The sequence below is a fragment of the Ambystoma mexicanum genome, chromosome 6p (genome assembly GCF_040938575.1).
Source record: "Ambystoma mexicanum isolate Mex_15411 chromosome 6p, UKY_AmexF1_1, whole genome shotgun sequence".
Classification (NCBI taxonomy): Eukaryota; Metazoa; Chordata; class Amphibia; order Caudata; family Ambystomatidae; genus Ambystoma; species Ambystoma mexicanum.
The window spans coordinates 1150672466-1150685950 of record NC_090935.1 but is presented as its reverse complement, the minus strand read 5'-3'; the positions used below and the strand labels follow the sequence as shown (position 1 = coordinate 1150685950).

General features: G+C 43.0%; 1 non-coding gene across 1 annotated transcript; it reads left to right on the top strand.

Annotated features, from left to right (window-relative positions):
- Positions 1 to 12677: 12677 nt before the first annotated feature.
- Positions 12678 to 12839, top strand: LOC138512732 (U1 spliceosomal RNA). Its single transcript, XR_011281511.1, has one exon. It is a non-coding gene; the product is annotated as a U1 spliceosomal RNA (small nuclear RNA).
- Positions 12840 to 13485: the final 646 nt, after the last annotated feature.

Sequence of the window (13485 nt, the reverse complement as noted above, 5' to 3'; positions counted from 1 at the left end):
CAGAGATGCAGGCTTGCATGTGAGCTCTCTTCTTAGTGCGGACAGAGAGCCACTATTGCCTTTGGAGCAGATGGCAGGCCAGTTTGTCAGAAGATGCGCAAGAGACTAGCCATTTCCTCTCAGCCACCCTGCACTTGCGTTTAAAGGTGACGAGGTCAGAGTCTACCAGGAGCTGCACTTGGCTTTGGGCTTCAAGCGGATCCTCATGACAGGGGCAAGAACATATAGAGTATCAAATATAGAAGAGTGGAGTATGGAAAGGGCTGTGTCAGGATGTGAGTCAGCCAGAGGAGGAGGAGGGGGACAGAAAGTGGCGATGAAAGCCTCAACTGACACACGCTTCATGGGTCGGATGACCGAGTAGATAGGTAGCAGTGCTGGAGTTGGCATGGCCTGAGGGGTAGAGAGCGAGAGACGGGAAGAAAGAAGAAAGTGATCATTTCAGGAGAGAGGAGTGGTGATGGGGAGAGTGTGAGGTCTGAGGAGATCAGAACATCCAGAGAGTGCCTTGCAGAGTGAGTCGGGCCAGAGGGGAGAATATAAAGAGAGAGAGAGTCGCAGAGGTCGCTAAAGAGTCCAGAAGAGGGACAGGAAGCATCCAGGTGGATGTTAAACTCTCCAAGAAGGAGGAGTGAGTGGTCGAGGCCAGGAGGGAAGAGGAGAGGTCCGCCCACTCAGAGAGGAAGGAGGTGATCTGACCAGGTGGCTGATAGATAGTAGTCATGGTAAGAGAGTGGCCAGGAGGGAGAGCCTGCAGACAAGGCATTCGAAAAAGGAGTAGGCCTGCATAGGAATGTCAGAGGCAGGAATCCACTTTGGGAAGATCAAGGCTACACCCCCTCCAGAACGGTTGGATCTGATATGATATGATAGGTTATTTATAACGCGCTTAATACCCAGAGGATTCTAAGAGCAGACCCGGGCATCAAACCTGTGTTGCTATGTGTTGTCTTGCTTCCAAGGTGAGCACGTTGCCCCTGAGCTATCCTCCCGAGACGCTCGCGGGATCTTGTAGCCATTAGGGAGGGTGTCAAAGCTTGTGACAGAGATGGCCGTGAACCATATCTTGGTGGGACCGAGGACATCGAGATCAAGTTCTTCCAGGAGATGTTGATGAGTTCTTTTCCATCATAATTCACAGGATTAGTCAATGTCAGAATCAGAATCGAGCTGCAAATCTGTTGAACATCTTCCTTTTGGCGTGTTGCTTTGGGTGCCGTTAGGTGGTGATGTTTTGACTGTTAGTAATAGGTGATTCCTACACATTTCTTTGCTTCTGTAGACAGCTCAGGAGAGACTAGAAAGAATTGTGATATAGCCTGTTTCATTTGAGTAATAATAACCACACCACCAAGAACTTTCATTGCCCTGTTGTGATGTTCCAGAGCTTCATCTGAACCTAAAGCACAAAAAGGTACTTTTGTCTTGCTTACTACCCAATTGCCTTTATGAAACTCACTCCACAAGTCCAGGTGTATGCTTTCAAGCTGTTTCATTTATGCTGAGTACCACACTATCATACTTGCATACCTTATCAAATTGACAGCGAAAAAGTCCTTAACAAACTCTTCAAGTGATGCAAGGTGTAAATCCCAGTTTGCAGTACGGACGGATCTGATAAATAAAAGCAATGTGTCCACCATATGAATGTAATGAAGAGCAGTGTTGGTTTTTCTTGAGAGTCTTTAGTCTCAAATGCTGCCATTATGGCCATCACATTCAAATTTGTCAGAACTGTCACAACGTAATTATGGACTCATTTTGTTTCTCGGGAATCATCCACTTGTATACTTTTAAGTAACTTCTTGAGCTCAGGTTCCATCCTTTCCTTCATTTCAACATGCTCTTTGTAGAGTTCATCGATGATGCATTTGAAAAGTTCAAGCCCTAGTTACGTGTGTGCTTCAACTGCTCTCCTTACGCACTTCCCTGATAGAATCTTCGACACAATATATGCATCATAAAGTACAGCTAAGGTGGCCTCAATGCCAGTACCATCCAAGAAAGAATCAATAGCTCAAAGAATCAACATTATTATATGTAGCTCACCTGGTATAAGGATCCAGTTCTTTGACAAGACTTTTTTAGCCATAGCTAATTTTAAAATAGGTTTGGAGAGGCCAATATCCAATTTAACAACTATTTTTGATCCTGGGTTGACACCAGATGTTATTTTCTCTAACATCTTCATGAATGTGAGCTGTGCTTGTGTGCTGGTTGGGTTGGTATCTATGAGTGGGAGTGCACAGACTCTAGTTTTATTAGTTGGAGAATCACTTATAATGGAATTGTAAGCTGACCAAGTCGGAACTGTAGTCAGTGGTTCTGACTCTGTCGCACATTCATCAGTCATGGTTTCTTCAGTAAGATAACAGTGTGTATCCAGCAAATCTTCATTGAAACATTCTTGAAAATCACTCAACTGCAAGACTTCCACCATCATCCAAAGTAGGTCCTCAAGCCTGTTGGAATCTAAAATAACCTTACTCATCTCTGTTTAATCAGTGATTTGACTGCTTATAGGATTCTGTGGTCTACACCCTTTGGGAATGTTGCAAAACATTACCTCAGATAGGGACTGAGGAATATTCTGCAGTGATCGAAGTGATGATGGTCCTGATATTTCAACTGGGCTTAGGACATCTGACTCCTCCTTCTCCTGATAGACCACCATACCTGTACTGTGCAAAGTTCCTTTACCATATAGTGTATGCTCTTGGAAGTCAGTGTTGTCAGCAGTACAATACACAAATCTGACTCTGACCAACTCCGAGGGATTGTAAAATCCTCCACAGTCACCCATGCGTTTAATTACCTCTGTGGCTATCTGTGTCTCAAACCGAAGGACTCTGGCGTAATCTATAGAAGCTCTCATGTTATGCAGAAATTGAATGATGAATTTGCTGCTGGCAGCCTTGTGCATTGTGAGGCCAAATGTCACTTGCAAGGGCATTTACCTGGTATGCTGTTTGGTAGAAGTGCTCGCATAGGAAGCTTGTTTTGGTGATAGTATTTCATATATAAACATCTTTGACAATTTATGAGCCCTGTTCATTGAAGTGGTATCCCATTTTTCTGACTTACTTTTCATATCCATCTGTCCTTGACAGCACCACTTGCAAAAAGAACAACTTGCTTTGGAACAACATCTACCAAATTCACTTCTTCAAAACATCCAGTGAATTTCCATTTTTCACAAGTTAGTACGCCTCTCTGTAAAAGCTTAGCTGCTTCAAGAAGGGTTCTCATATTTTTCTCAAGATCAACAAATTCTTCTTCTGCATCAACTGCTGTTACTTTCAGTGAGACTCGTTGTGGTTCATTTAACCTTTTGGGATTACTAAAAAATAATGCCAATACATTCAAGCTCTTCTTCTATGTTACTAGTTAACTGCAATTGTCCTTTAAAGCTTTTCAATTTCCCTCATTGTTCTTACATTGCCTTCAAGGAGCAAATCAATGGTTGAAGATACAAATTCAGCATCTGTTGCTTCGTAATGCAGTGAATTTGGCTGCATCTTTCCACTTAGACTTTGACCACATGTGTGTTCCAACATAGCTTGTGATATGCAATTTCCTATGCAATTTCCTTGAGTGAGAGTCTCCAGGGTCAGTACAATCCCTAACACAAATCTTCAATGTGTCATTGTTAGACAGTTCTACTGCTCTCCTCAAATGGAGGCCTGCTAAATCAGTTGCTATCAAATATAATTGATTGCTTCTTTTGCCTTCTTTATTGCAAAAGAAACAGTTGTTTCTGTCGTGCATAGGTATTTTTTATCTTGTAGTGTAGCTTTGTTCTACTCCTTTCTCTTCTTCATGGCATGGAGATAGACGGCTTTGTCTCACATAACAGCTCTCCATACAATCTTTTGCTTCGATCCATGGTTGCCTTATGAGTACATTGCTTGTAGCATTCCGAATGCCATGATGCTTCTACATTTTTCTGTTTTTTAGGTGTTAAGTTGCCTAATCGAAGGATTATGTTCAAGTATTTATTAAATGTTCCACTCAGATCTCTTCTTAAAGCACTCTAAAACCTTTTCAATACATTTTGGATTAACCAGGAGAGAGTTATTTCTTTGTTGACATAAGATACACAAGAATTAGTCTGTTATCCATTTTCTTTTTTTGGCTGATGGTGGAAATTCTACTTTTAAATGACTCTCGATATCTAGAGGTACCAACATTTAGAAAAAAATGATTTTACTGGAAGATGGAATGAAAAATCACACTTCAACTACTCTTTAATAATTTCTAAATTTTTTTGCCAATTACCAGAACCTATATCAAAACAGAAGGAACAAAATGTTAGATATCATGAAAAACAAAGTGCTAACAGAAACTTCTAAACAATAAGAGATATCAAATTATTTTAAGGACCGTCTTCATTCTGTTTCTTATGATGAACAAAAAAGCTACATGGAAAATATTTGATAGGATAACTTCAAAAGGAGTTATAGATCAAATTCTGATTCATAAATTGTAGCGATGGCCATCTTAGATTAATTACGTCACCCAGCCCTTCTGCCACAAATTCAGACAAAACACCTAGTAGTGCATGATTATATGCTTCATTTGCAATGCAACCCCAGTAGTCAAAACTTCCCTTCATTCAAAATCCTACAGCTCAACTATATGGTACACTGGGCGAATTGAGTAATCCTACCAAAGTCAGGAAAGTAGTTAAGCAGTGATGCGTTCTTGACCCCCTGCTATTTAATCTCTATGTGAACTCTCTCTCTTCGACTTGGAAAGCTACCAGTGCAGATGTGCTGTATTGCCGGGGTAGGAAGATACCGGTGCTAAGCTATGCAGACAATGCTGTACTGCTCGCCAGGACCTCTATATCCCTGCAGATACTTTTGGATGCATATGGTATACATTTGACAAGTCGTGGGTTTACAGCAAATGCTGGCAATTGCTTTACCATGTGTTTTGCAAACCGCCTACGTAGGCTTCCGCATATATCATTGAATGGCCATTCGTTGCCGGCTTACATGCACTTTTCTTACCTGGGAATTTGTTTTAATTACACTCACTCGGAAGGTGCATACAGACTCACTCGGAAGGTGCATGTGGATGCTCAGAATATTAGGCTGATCCAGGTCATTGGAGGGCTCTTTAGATTTGCTAAATCCATGGGACAGCACTACGTTGAGCACATGTTGAAGGTGTATAAGCAAAGGCTATTGCTGCTAGTCCTTACAGTAGTGATCTATGGGCTTGTGGGAATGTAGAGCCCCTTCAGAGTACAGAAAATCTTTTTCTTGCATGTCTCCTCAGGGTGGCCCCGTAAACATTCTCGGACATTCTGCACTTAGAGACAGGTATGAACTATCTAACTGATCTGCTTTCATTGCGGCCTTACTGTGGTGGCCCATGTGAATAAGCAATGAGGGGTCACTATCTAGACTTCTTTTAAGGAATGTTTTATCATTGGGGGAACCATTAAAAAATTGAGTGGTTGGCCTTTATTAAAAGAATACTATGTATCATGGGGCTTTATTATTGTTTTAGGAATCCAGGAAACACCATTAACATCTCCATTCGGCTCATTAAGGAGAAATGTTGGGCCTTTTAATACTCTGTGAGAGAGAATGCAAACTTGCATAAAGCCTCAGTTAGGCTGTATCTTCTGCTCTCTCCTGCAGCGGGACCAGCAGACGATCTTGCTATGGTTCCTAATGTATATCACAGGTCTCTCTTAACCAGAGCTTGGCTAAATGCTTTCCATCTTAAAGCCATTACATGTCAGTGGTCCAGAGAGGCGGATGGGGATGGCTGTTCCCATTGCGTAGAGTGGGAATCACTCCAAATTTGTGTTTTATTCTGTCCTCTTTATAATGATATTCACAAACTTTACTGTTGGGAGACTGATGAATAAGTCATCTGCCGCGTCGGCACTGGCCCCTCCTCCATATCAGAGAACGGACGGGAGGGCACCATTCATGGAGCATGTCTCCTCTCTGCCACCATATTGTGGAAATAAAAGACGGTATACACTTAGACAACCATACCGGTCGTATACTGAAACAATCGAATAGGAGTTGAGCATGCAGGATCAAAAAGAATTGAAACTGTTTTGACCAGGATGCCAAAACAAATGAGGTCACTGTTAGAACTGACAAACATAGACGCATTAGACATGCAGCAGAAACGCATCCACCACAAAGCTATGCAAACAATAAGTCAATCTGCACTTAGACATGAAGAACATGAATGCCCCCAATAGGTTAGAAAATGTATACTCTATATACGCTGAAATGCAAGATGCATGAGAAATACACATAAAGCCTGCTTAATGCAAAAAGCAACAAGGATGAGAGGCCATGTAGAAAAAGATGGACGATGCAGCAACAGTGGAATAAGTGGTAACACATCAGGGAAGATGCAAAGCGTGCAATCCGAAGAGGCCCACTGAAATTAGTTGAAAACACTGGGACAAGCAACACTAAAGTCAGCTGCCAACCCCTGCCAAGGTTGCAGTAGAAAGGGGAGGCATGAGCCGGGACCGAGGAGAATGGAAGAAGAAAATGCCCAGGGGCAAAACACATTTCCTGTAGGTTAAGTCAAGGAATGAACCAACTCATTAAAAGCCAGATGCTCATTAGTTGGGGCTCAATATTGAAGAAAAGTAGCTCGACCGAGTCTCTAGTGGGCAGAAGGGGTAAGGACACCCACATCCTAATAGACAAAAATATCAGTAAAAGACAAGCAGAGTAGCTAAAAACGCTGCTCGCAACATGTGACCGGTAATGGAAGACAGTATCTATTCATTAACACTAGATACAGAGATGCACCTGCATGTAACTCCCTAAAAAGTTCTTGGAATTATGATGCAGTACAAGGTTAAATTCAAAGCTAAAAGTCCTGGCTCATGGCCTAGAGAATTAGCGATGGTACATTTTAATTGGAAAAGTGGCCCCTCAATGTCACTCACCCCACCACTATCACTGCTCATGGATTGATGACCTTCCAAGTGACCAAGGCAAGCAAAGTCCGCCAACCAATCCCCAGCCTCAATTAATACTATCTTATCATTGAAGCACCGGCCAATCCAGTAGTAGAGAAATTACATGAAGTCACTGTTATCAATTTATAGGTGGTTCCAGGTGGAGCCATGCGATAGGGTATGGCCAATGAAGGCACTAACCCCTATATATTGTACAGAAATACAGAAGAACAAACAGGTCGACTACCCCTTCCTTTGTGCCCTCAGGTGTCGTCTACAAATCAGTCAAAATTGACAATCCTTCTACATAATAGACTGTCTCAGGTCATGCTCTAGTATTTCAAAACGCTGAATTTATTATTTCATTTAATATAATTCTAAAAAACCAGACCCTACAGGAACAATGTGCAAATCTAAAAAAATACATTTATTACATTAATTCAATTGTCTTCAGTGGTAACGCTCGCTGGTTCAAAGTCATTAACACATGACCTGTGATCACGTGATTAGCGGATTCGCAGACGGAGTTCAACTAGACTAACGCGGTACGATGGCGTATGAGTGACTATGCATGTAACGGTAGCCGGACGCTTACTAAACTAATGAAAGGTCTGCAATGAAAGCGGCTGCAAACAAGGTCCGAAAACACTTGTGGGTCTTTTGAAATGAATATGGACACGAGGACTATGGCTACATCAAGTCTGCATTCTGACAGACTAATCAGATCAGGAGAAATATCCCGCATCTGGATGATACACCTATCAAGTTGTCAGATGGTTTTCCTTAAAGGTCTGAAAACAAGCACAGAGGACTACAGATAATAAGTCAAGAAGCATACATTTTTGGGGGAAGAATAGCGTTCTTGAAGAAACAGTTTGTCTGTCCTGAAGACGGCCCATATGTAAAAGACCAACAGCATTTGAGAGTGCCATTTATGAATCTAGACGGCTGAAACATATGTCAACAACCGTAAATGATATTTTGACTATACGTTTCCTTTTCTCTCCATCTATATCCATATGTAGGGCGGTTCTGTATGAATTATAATATTGAACCACTCACAATACTCACACATAGTAATATAGAGAAGCTGTGTAGAATAAAAACAGGAAGTAACAGTTCACTCTGCAACTAACAAATGTATTGATCTATGAGGGATTTTTCTGATAGATACATTTTTGTTGATCTTGACTCCCAGACTTTTGAAAAAGTATCTGTCCCAAGATAGCTTGCTTTGTTGTTGTTTTCTTAAAAAAGAATATTGTTTAAAAATGTGTAAAAAAATTATTTATTTTGTGGTTTGCTTAATATATGATTTATATGTTTCTCCCTTAATGCAGAGTCGACCCCCCGATAACAAAATATAGGGAGTACCCAATTTTGAAACACTCCCTATACATTTCATACATAGATGATTCCCCTAACCAAACCCGTACCCTCATAGGTTTTTTCTAACTAAGTTTGTCAGGCCATGCAAATGATGGCGTTTATAACCTGTTACCTGCATTGAAGGACTCGAGAGCTCTGAGAATCTGTTACTTATGGTTATCCCTCTTTTATATGATTGATAATAAACAGGCATTTATCGTTTACTTTGACTCTTCCATGAATTGGGCCCGGTACTTCTCGGCCTAGCTGGTCTGCTTGAGGGTGTGGACTTACCACCCTGCCACTACATATGGTAGCAGAAATTGATGGTTGTCCAGGATCCCCAAAATTGTTGAATATTCCTGTAGCAAGTCTGAAGACTGCGGAGGTGTCCGTGGAGACAGGAAAAATTGTGCTTGAATAAAGACGGTCATCAGGAGCCCCCTTGCAGAACATCCTGTCCGATCCCTGCAGAGGCGCCCCGCAGGGCGGAAGGCGAGTGGCCGATTGGGGGAAGAACGATACAGAGGACCTTGGTCGATCCATGGGAATGTAAGTATAAAGCATTGAACTGACAAAGGGGGGAATTTTCTTTTGCTGTTATATATATAGGGGAGATTGAAGATCTGAATAGTCTAGGACAAGGGTTCTGGAAGATCTACCTCATTATAGTGTACTGATTATTGATTAGTGATTATCCTCTGCTAAGGGCTACGTAAAAAGAGATAGGGGGTTACCTTGCTAGGAGAGAGGGAAGACGGCTGTGAGTTTGGGGGATTGTATATCGTTGTGTTGCATTGAGTGGTACACCCATATGTATAGAGATTACTGGCGCCAGCAGGAAAAGTGAAAAGTGGCTTTGGGTAACAACAAGAATTTGTGGATATTTGGTTTGTATCAAACAGCAGAGCCCTGAGCATCAGCTGCATTGTGGTGATCGCCCAAAGTGTTGGTATTGAAGTTAAGAAGGCTTATGGAAAAAGGTATAGATAATGGTGAAAACTGAGGAAAATTGTTAGTAAAGAGAGTGTTAAGGAATCGCGAGGGGGTAGAGTGAATCTTGAGGGGTTCAAAAGGCCTGGTAAGTATCAGCAGTCAAGACTGTGACATGCCATCTTGGGAGGGGATACTCCCATTGTACACCTGTGCAAATCCTTGCTGAGATACAAGGACAGAATCCTCAGGTATCACAAGCAATGGGTAAAGGGCACAGCGAACAAAACTTTTCTGCCATGGCCCCAGGAGCGTACCCTCTCGAAATCAGTGTTGCAACACATGAATACGTATTTACATGCAATGTATGAAGGGAAGAAATTGCAGAAAAGGTTATCCCTCCTAGAGCTATGGAAAATATTCCGGGACGATGTGGAATATCCACCCTCGAAGGAGTGGATGCTTAACCAGCATGAAGGGGAGGGCAAAGCACCCTCAGCTCCCCCTACTCCCCAAAGCATCAATCCGCCAAACGAAGAGCAGGGATTCTACCGAATGAAATGCAGTGGCACGGTACACTAACCCCATATATGCTCCACCCGGTTATAGTAATGAAGATGTCATTAGTGGAGCTAAATTAAACAACCAAAAGACTATGGCAATGCACAATGAATATAGTAAGCGCTGCGAGTTGCAGGTGAGATTTACTGAAGCAGAGTAAGAGATCCAGAGACATAAGTGACATCTCAAGGACAAGGTGATAACAGCAAGAACCTCAAATGTGTGGGTGGCAGGACAAATACTACTTTAATTGGTTGGAAGGAATGTAGAGGACCCTAAGGAAGAAGGGGAAGATAAGCAACGAAGGGAAAAGGAGGAATTAGAGGGACAGCAGAGAAGGAAGTTGGAACAGGAAGAAAGAGAATGGGACATAATAATGGAGGAAGTGGAAGAAAGGGAACAATGACATAGGACGAACAGAGAAAAAGAGAAGAGATGGCAGGAAGATATAAGGAGGGAACTAGAAGAAAGAGAAAAGGAGAGAGAAGATAGAGAAAGAGTGAGAAAGTAAAGCAAAGTAGAAGAAGAGAAATAGAGACAGAGCGGAGCAGAGAAAGGCGGCAGAAAGAAGCCAACAGTTTGTTAAGGAGCGCATACTTCAAGGAAAAGAGAGAAGTGTGGGACAGCAATGGGCAGAAGAGAGGAGTCTAGAGAGGCACACTAGAGAAATGGAGGACCTAATACTCTTCCAGATGAAGGTGAGGAACTGCAATATGCAGGAGGATTGATGACCTATATAGAAGCAGAAGGGAATGGGGACGCCCGTAGAGTGAAAAGGAACTTAGTAGGATCTCCACCAAGAGGGCAGAGTTTACTGCAACAGTCTGGAGATATATGGAACAAACCCTCCAAAGCCATTAGACTTTGATGACAGAGAAGACGAACAAAGTGATAACAATTGTGGGATAATGTGTTCATGCAAGGAAAGGTATGAAAATGAGCACAAGGAAGAAGAGGGAAAAGGGCAAGGCCCATTCGCAGGATTGAACCCAGAAAGAGAAATAGAGTGGTTAGATTTAAAAGAACCAGAGGAGGAAAACACTGAACCCGCAGCACACACCAAGCTTTCAAAGGAGCAGCTGCGTAGCTTAGAAAAAACAACCCCTTATACCAAGGTTGTCCAACGTACGGCCCGCGGGCCACAATGCGGCCCGCCAAGCCATTTTATGTGGCCCGCCAGGCCGTATGTTGGACAATGCTTGAGTTAAAAAAAAAAAAACAACATTTTTTTTTTTTTTTTAAATCTGCCTGTGCGCAAAACTACTCTGTGCTCTATTCGGGACACATAAAAGAACAAGACGAATGAGAATTCTGAGCGCACACTCACTCTACTAGACTGCTATCAGCATCATCAGTCACAATATTTTTGGGGGGAGACTTGGAAACATTGGCACAAAAGGAGCCGCTCTGTGCTGGATCACCATCCTTTCACCAGTAAACCCGATTCAATCACCATGGCCCCCTTACAAATCCCAGCCAGGCTGTGATTGACCTGTGGACACATAAATAATCGTATCAATAAACTTTCTCTGCCTTTTTTATGGCGAATGCCAATTTCGCCACATTCATTTGGGTCAATTTTATTGCTTTTTTTACCACAAAAACCGGTGGCAGAACCCCTGCACCCTCACTTTCTATATACCTTACCCAAAATTACCATCTATTTTTTTGGGTAAAAAAGCGTAAAAAAATGCGGCAAAAAATTGTTTTGTCGAAATTGCCATTCAGCAAAAGTGGGCAATAGCAAATAATCTACACACTCAAGAACAACCTTTCAAAAAATGCTCTCCAGAAATGTATAGAAAGGAAACAAAATCCAAATCCAAATCAATGGGAACCAAAGTTTTCGTTTGTTAGTGGATTGCGTTTGTTCACAAAATGGATCGGAGTACACTTCGAATAGTTGCTGCAGCCCTGGAGAAAATACGAGTGGTATGATAGGTTATTTATAACGCGCTTAATACCCATGCAGCAGTGATCCCAATCATAAAAGTGAAACAGGCAAGCCCAACAGGTATAACTTATTTTCACTCTTTTGGTAGCGCAGTCTGAGGGCAGCCTATACCCTTCAGGAGAGGTGTGAGCTGAAACAGTTGCAACACAAAAAACAATACTACTATGTTCCCAAAATACCTTAGTTCTTGTCTTTCGGATCTCAGCAGAGCCAGGCTTTTCAGCATCAGACCAGAAGCATGGGTGCCTTTGCGCTGGGCTGGGGTCAAGTCGGAGAGCAGCAGCGATGGGCCCCAATGATGCAGTTCTGTTTGGTAGTGGTGCTTGTTTGTGGGTAGAAAACGCTGGGAACAGTAGGCCGTGCCAAGTGGATGGCACTGGAAGACTCAGTGACCTCTGGGCCCTGACGAGGGAATACTTGCATTTGGCGTTGTGCAGGCTCGGCTGACACAACACGGCATATGGTTACGGCAAAGATGTCAAAGCTTCAGCATTGTCATTGAGCAGAACTCTGAGATTCAGGGGTGGTGGAGCGTCGAGGTCCATGATGATTATGATGGTGTGAATGGGGCCAGCGCTGAGCAGCTACGTTCAGGAGGGCCATGGGCCCGTGTGGGGCTGACAGGCCAGTGGAAAGACTGCAACAGGCCTGCTCAAGCCATCCTGCTATTTATACAAATCTCGGGCCGAGCAGCACCTGATGGGAGAAAGGAACTGCGCTACAATCTGCTCTTCTGCTGGGCTCTGCCTGCTGGAGCTTCCCCCTACACGCGGGACAGGCAGCTCTGCAGACGCTCAGAGCTTCCGGGGATTGGGGGGTTGGGGCTGGGTCAGGGCCTGCCTTCTCACCCTCGCTTAGCGGGGCTTCCCAGAACTGACCCAACCCCTGCCCTCTTGCATGCAACTCATACTTAGCTGGCAGGGGAGAATGTGATCCCAAGGGCAGATCTTCCAGGGTGAGACTTACCCATTGCACATCGGATTTGCTGACCCCTGCTATGTTCCCAAATGCGGGAGACACGACTGCATTATTTCTGGTAGTGGGGGACTGCGTTTGCGCTCTCCCCCCCCCGATTTATTGGTGAAAGAAAAAGTAAAGTGTGCACTAGGCCTGCTAGGTTGCATACTTTTAGATTGTGCTCACATTGCGTTTCTTCAATTAGGTTCACCTTTGGGTGATCGCTTTTCCACATTTTATCTGTTGAATTGAATTATGCTTCTTTCATCACCACTGAAGTAATGTGTATTACAGAGATAAGCTGCCATATGTATTGGGCACACTGCACATGCTCGGGCAGCATCAATCATGCTTTGTACAGGACAATGCTGGCCTAAATTGGGAACAGCCAGCATAGACATGTTGCTACAGAGGCATATTTTGGGTACAACCAGCATGACAATGTGTTACATCAGTGGCAGTGCTGTCTTACACTGTGGACACATTGATCATTAAAATGTGTTGTGTTGTAAAATGTTCTTTTCTGCTGTTGGTGACATGGAATTTTCATGTTCCCCTTTAGAACTGATTGTACACTTATGGCTTTTTGGTCACCTTTTGTGCTGTAAAATGCACCATTTCAACTCCATATTTGAAAAAAAGTTCTTGGGGGGGGAACCCCCCCAAACCCTCCCTAGAACCTTGTGGCTCCCTCGCTACGCTCGATCGCCCCCACTATTTCAGAAAAATATTAACACATAGACACTGAAAGAAATCA